This window comes from Agrilus planipennis, unplaced genomic scaffold (assembly GCF_000699045.2).
Source record: "Agrilus planipennis isolate EAB-ADULT unplaced genomic scaffold, Apla_2.0 scaffold272, whole genome shotgun sequence".
Taxonomy (NCBI): domain Eukaryota; kingdom Metazoa; phylum Arthropoda; class Insecta; order Coleoptera; family Buprestidae; genus Agrilus; species Agrilus planipennis.
In genome coordinates, this window is record NW_020439208.1 from 236,335 (window position 1) to 243,470 (window position 7,136).

General features: G+C 33.5%; 1 protein-coding gene across 1 annotated transcript in view; it reads left to right on the plus strand.

The window, feature by feature from the left end:
- The window catches only part of LOC108741704, a 115,643-nt gene that overhangs the window by 30,860 nt on the left and 77,647 nt on the right, over nt 1-7,136 (plus strand). The window lies entirely within an intron of this gene.

The following is a 7,136-nucleotide window of genomic DNA, read 5'->3' on the forward strand; positions in this document are numbered from 1 at the left end:
ATCAAGTAGGCTAATTATGTAGTTCTGCAGACAACGGTTTCACATACTTGTCTTCTTTCGTTAGGCTTCTTGTTCAATTTTATTAACGGACAGAAATTGGTGTGCACTTTCTACTACCATCGAATAAAAATGTAATTATTTAATCAATTTACAATGAGCCAAATGAATGTTTAACAATAATTATGGTTGATTATCTTTCATTGTGGGATCAAAGAAGAATTTAAATGAGATAATACGTATGATATTGATTTTCTATAAAGAATTCGTGCGCAGAATGAATGTACTTCACGTAGGCTTTTATCTACATAAATCATGATGTGTATTTTGAATTTAAAGTAACTTATATATACAACTAGCTTTTTTTGGTGGAAATTATTATCGTTTTTCCATAAAATCTTTTAATTCTCCATTTATTTCCGCAAAGTTTTAATTCTGTGCAATGTCGCTGTTTTAGATTTCAATTACAAACATAGCAACCCCATTTTGCCCTTTAAAGGTTGATTAACTTATCGATGAGTATTAAGATAAATATTCGGGTAGGTCCAAACACAAATATGTCCTTTACAAATGCTGCAATCCCCTTTCATTCAGAGGTCGAATTTTTCAAAATGTCGAAATAGGTGTTTCATTAATTTCAATACAGAGCATAAATACCAAGTTTCAAGTAAATTTGACAAAAAATAAAAATGTTCCATGCAAACCTTCCCAACGCTTTTTAATCCCTTAGGGGTTTAACTTCAAAACAATTTTTCCTTATTTCCTGTACACATCAATCGCATCAAGCACATCTCTGTGAAAAAATTCAGCTATATCAAAACGTCAAAATTTAACATAGATTTTTTCCCATGCATTTTCCAAAAATTTTCTTAATACAAATCTTACCCTCTCAATTATGAGAAGAACAAAAAACAAATCAGCCAAATCTGTTGAGCCGTTCTCAAATTATGAGACAAACTAAGAACAGTTTAAATGTGATGTGGTTTTTACGTTTTGCTGTGCAATTTTTCCAATTTTTCTTTTTATAAGAAAATTTCTCGTACTTCAACTAAAATTTAAAAAGAAAAATTATCCTAATTGGTCCAGTCATTTTCGAGTTTTGAGCTTAACAACACATTTAGCGATTCATTTTTATTTATACAGCTAATGTTAGATATTCAAGTGAGAGTTTTTAATTGCCGTTAATACAACTTTCAAAATTTTGCAGAATAATAAGTAAATTTCATATTCTCTGGAATTCTATTTGTGATATAGTCTGGGAGAAGAAATTGTCAAAAGCGCCAAAAACATCAGTCAGGAACAAAATTTGCGATTTTGAATTTTAATCATCATAAAAGCTCACTAGTAATCCCTGTAGAAATTAATATTTATTGATTGAGACTACGACAATTTGAAAATTAAAGAATTGCAGCTATGTAAAACTGTATAAAATTAAAATTAACTTGTGCGACTTCCTGTATAATGGTAAAAAGGCTCCCTACCTCTATACTAAATTATTACAAGTTTGTTCAATAAAATTTTTAAAAAAATTGGTTTTATCATTTAAATAAGTTTCTTTACTGCTTATACTACCTATACATTCTCAAAATAAATTCTTAGCTTTTACATTTGATACCATAAGGTCCCTTTCGACGAGTCGGATTACATTTATTCCTGGGGGTTCCAAATTTCTCACAATAACAATTTAAAAGAATATATTCCCGTTTATTTCCGAAAACTCGTGGAGAAGTCCCGCTTCATTTTACTTCACAATAAAAAGTCAATTTTTCGTTTGCCGAATTGTCTACTTAACGTCATCTTTTCTTGTAGGCCGAATTTGCTTCTGAATAAAATTGAGAGGGTGAAGTTGACAGCCTAAAGCCTTGTGAACGTGATAGCTTTATTACTTTGTAACAGAATGCCGTTCGAGTGAGTAAAAGACGTCAACGTCGTGTGTATGAGAAATTGGAAAATTGAATTGACTCATAGGTCGAAGGATCGCGTACAGCGTATAATTTGCATTTAAAAGGGAGTTGTAACTGTTTTACAGGTATCAAAACGATACCGTTACCGCTAGTTTTAGCCAGAAGGTATTTTTAAGCTCCAATAACAATCTTGATAATGATAATAAGATACATCCTGTCGTATTACTAAACGAGTATGAAATCAATTACTTACTCACTTACCAATTTTATAATAATACTCTTCCTAATGTATTAAGAAACTGAAAATATTCATCTTCCTCAATTTCAGTAAAATAGTATCTATTACGAAGGATTTTAGATATTAAAATAAAGTTTCTAAAAAGTTTGTTTAAAAATCGTTAAATTATTTTGCAATTGTACCTTATGACGTTGAGGTCAACAGTAGTGATCTAAGTTACTCATTTTAATTGGTTTTTAATTATAACATAGACCACGTCACCTAACTTCGTTCGTGTTGTCTTTTCCTACCGCAATCTTATAACCCAAGACATCATACAAGTAGATACTTAGGAATAAATCACGCTCCTGAGGATGACCGTCATTAGAACAATTGTATTCATTGTAAACAATTGGAAAAAGTTTCAAGTAAATGCTAGCCATATTATTTAAACAAGACACCTGGTATGTTATTGTTGTGCCTACCGGTTATAAAGCAGACCGATCTAAGTAAAAAAGACAAAAAAGGGTAAGAAGAACGAGAAATTACCACCTCGAAGTTGGTCCAAAGTTATTGATGCGCATCGCGATTACGGGCAAGGTCGGCTGAGGAAGTGTAGACCGCTGAGTTATTAGTTGCCGCAATGATTCTTATTACTTGTCGGCTACGGTAAATTGGGCCGATTCAATCCAGTTTTATTCAGTGTCATTGCGATCAAATAAACGCGTTTCGAGCTACATTACAGTTGGAACCGTTTAAATAGAAGAAATAAATGACTTTACAAAGTAATACAGCAGCCAAGTTTTCATGTGTTTCAATGTTATCTGAAGTCAAGTTTTGGATAATAAGTAGGCGTTTGTCATGTTTCGCTAAATTTTCACTTGTGAGAATATATATTTCAAATACGCAAACTTTATTAATATTAATTATTTTAACACAGAATGGCTACTGGTGGAAGAAGTATCTAGTATGTTCTGCTAATGTTACAAAACTTTACTGTCACCACAATAATTATTTTATTACACTGTGGAAGATGCAGCCAACTAAAACTAATAACTGACAACCCGAGATAAAAGAGTCTCTGAAAGAGTGAGTCTGTCGAGAGACTGTCAAAAAATCTGTTTAGCGTCTCTGAACAAGAGACTCGAGTCACTCATAAAGAGATTCTCATTTCGTATCCAGTCTCTGAACGAGGGACTCGAATCTCTCAATAAGTGGTGTCTCGATAGACATGGTTAAAATTTTCTAAGTTTAACATATTTCAGAGATCCCAGTCTTTCTACGAGAGACTCGAGTCTCAATTTTTCAGTTCTATTCATTCAGTCTCTCTGTGAGAGACTCGAATCTCTGAATTAACAATTTTATCGTTCGAGTCCCTCGTACAGAAACTGTGAGAGATGCATAAAAACACCTAGACAATAACTGAGAAACTGTGAGAGACGCTCTCAGAGACGCTGAAAGACTCTGAGAGACCGAAAATTTTTGTATAGGGAAGTAAGATTAAATTAATAAATTTACACATAAAAAGGAGAATTCTTCACATCAGTTTTATTTATTTCTTGACTAAAACTTAAAAGAATTTTCTATTCAATGACTTGGGTATGCAGAATTTGTGTTCTTTAATCCTGTCTCTAACGCACGTATCTATTTGACTTACGTAGGCATTATGACACAACAATGTAAAGTTTTTTATTTTAAACTAATTTTTTTTTATGGAGTTACAATCTTTGAAAGCTTCGCGAACTCATGTTCTGATTGTTTATCTTGAATTTTAATTAAGAACTAATTATATGCCAGGTTGTTTCTGATAATTTACCATACACTGGTGTATTTTTCTTACAGCAACAAAGTTGCGTTATAACGAGCCAAGTTTGCATACACTTTGTTATTTTCCTGCCTGCACTAATGAACTGGCCGAGTTTGTCATTACCCGCAATTACTTGCTGTCTATAGTGGCGGCGTCGTTGGTCGTCGCGCGCCGTCGCACCGCGTCGTCTTTCTTCAAGGATTTTGATGCAATTTGCCAAAGAGGTGAACGATAGAAAGAGGAAAAATAGCTAAAAGGCTTTTCACGCGTTAAATCACACACATGCGCCTTTATACGTATCTGTACACGCACACTCACGCGTATCCGTCGTCGCTAATGTATTCCTCTCTCTCCTTTTTATCGGAGAGTAGCGAGAGACGAACGTGTATGCACCGTCTAATAATAAATGCAATGATAAAAAGCGGGATGATCCCATGTTACTGACCTCAAGTGAACTTTCAAGGTCGTTTTATGTTGGTGTATTAATAGAACAAATGCCGTTCGGCCTGCAATACGTACATAAGTAAGTAGGTGCGGCTAATAACGCCTAGCTAAGGGAGGTTTGAAACAAATTAAAAACTATTTACCCAAATCGACAAATTTTAATGTTAATTAAACCTAAATATGGATTGCTGTCAAATTTAAACAAAAAATGGCAACTTCAACCGTAAATAAAAATAAAATTAAACATTTTTAAGTAGTAGGTACCTAAAACTGTAAGACATATAAATAAATAATCAAAATAAATCTTTTACATTTGGAGACTGCGATAAATAATTAATAAATACTACCTATACATTCTCAAAATAAATTCTTAGCTTTTACATTTGATACCATAAGGTCCCTTTCGACGAGTCGGATTACATTTATTCCTGGGGGTTCCAAATTTCTCACAATAACAATTTAAAAGAATATATTCCCGTTTATTTCCGAAAACTCGTGGAGAAGTCCCGCTTCATTTTACTTCACAATAAAAAGTCAATTTTTCGTTTGCCGAATTGTCTACTTAACGTCATCTTTTCTTGTAGGCCGAATTTGCTTCTGAATAAAATTGAGAGGGTGAAGTTGACAGCCTAAAGCCTTGTGAACGTGATAGCTTTATTACTTTGTAACAGAATGCCGTTCGAGTGAGTAAAAGACGTCAACGTCGTGTGTATGAGAAATTGGAAAATTGAATTGACTCATAGGTCGAAGGATCGCGTACAGCGTATAATTTGCATTTAAAAGGGAGTTGTAACTGTTTTACAGGTATCAAAACGATACCGTTACCGCTAGTTTTAGCCAGAAGGTATTTTTAAGCTCCAATAACAATCTTGATAATGATAATAAGATACATCCTGTCGTATTACTAAACGAGTATGAAATCAATTACTTACTCACTTACCAATTTTATAATAATACTCTTCCTAATGTATTAAGAAACTGAAAATATTCATCTTCCTCAATTTCAGTAAAATAGTATCTATTACGAAGGATTTTAGATATTAAAATAAAGTTTCTAAAAAGTTTGTTTAAAAATCGTTAAATTATTTTGCAATTGTACCTTATGACGTTGAGGTCAACAGTAGTGATCTAAGTTACTCATTTTAATNTTGCATACCAGTATTTTAGTTTTAATTTTATTTATTTTCATACAGGACTGATCTGTCAGTACCGCTTCCATTTTATTTAAAGCTATCTCTAGGTCCTCCTTGCTAGATGCTAATACTGCTATATCATCTGCAAATGTAAGCATACTAATAATCTTTTGCCCTTGCACATCTATCCCTACAATCTGATATTTACATCTTTTTTAATAATTCCTCTAAGCAAAAATTTTTCTGTAGACTTAGGTAATTAAAAAGTCTTTTCGATTTTTGATCCGGTAAGGAATTTAACCAATAGCACAATTCCCATCGCCGTCTGTGCGCGCACTTAAGTTACATTCTGCGTGCGCATTTCCGTTGCAGACTCTTGACTCTCCCAAAGAACAACACTTAACATCAAATGTCTAATGTTCCCCATAAACCTCTAACAGTGTTTGGGCGTTCCTTTACATTACTAACAGTGATAAAACAGTTCTCTCTGTTGTATTTCAGTGCTAATAAAATAAAATTTTTACGTCATTCGAACTATGTAGGTAAATGATAGGTGTTTTATGTGTGTGTATATATTTTTGGATCAGATAACGTATTGACAAATAAGTAACTGTAGAATACGTGCTGGTCTAGATGCAACGAATGATGTGGAACTGTACCTACTCGTACTTGCCATAAAAGCAAAACTTTCATGGTCGGTTGGCGTTCGAGCGACAGACGCCGCGCCGTGTGCCTCTCGAATTGCACACTTTTTTTTCTTCGAAAAATCGTAATTAGCAGATCAAGGAAGGTCGAGCGCTTTACAATTATTCGCATGTAACAACACGGTATGTTTGAACCGTTAGTCTAGGTATAGATACGAGATGTTTTTGTAATCGTAAGTGTATCATTAGCACCACATTCTACAATAACTTCTTCGAATGTAACGGACACCCACTAGATTGTTGATCTTTGTTAATATTATGAAACGGTAGGAACAAAAACGGATTTTCGTGGGTCCAGCAACGAGACAACAGCAAGGTTAAAGAAACGTTACTTTGACCGAATAGTAAAAAATGTACGTTATTGTTAAATTTGACACCGATTACATTTTATCCGAATCGAATTTATTCGTCCAGTTTTGCAAAAAATTAGAAATTGGCCTTTTTTGTTATCAGTAGCTTATTTGACTTATTCCTAGATACCTAAAATCAGCCACTTCTTCTAACCTTTGTCTCCTATCTTTATATTCGCTCTTTCCCTACTTTTTCTTCCCTTGCATACCAATATTTTTGTTTTACTGTTATTTATTTTCATACAATACTGTTTTGTCAATATCCCTTCCATTTTATTTAAAGCTATCTCTAACTCCTTACTAGATGCTAATACTATTATAGGTATAATCTATCATACTAATCTGTTGCCCCTTTATACGAGGGTGGATTGATAAGTTTCCGGCCTGACCAAGAAAAACAAGGTTTTTAAAAATTTTTTTTTTTTATTTCTCAACATAATCTCCTCCAAGGCTGATACATTTCTCATAGCGGTGTTCCAGTCTATTAATGCCATCTCTATAGACTGATTCGTCAAGCTCCTCAAAATAACCATTTACAGCTTCGATTACTTCTTCATTGTCCGCAAATCTCTTACCGCCA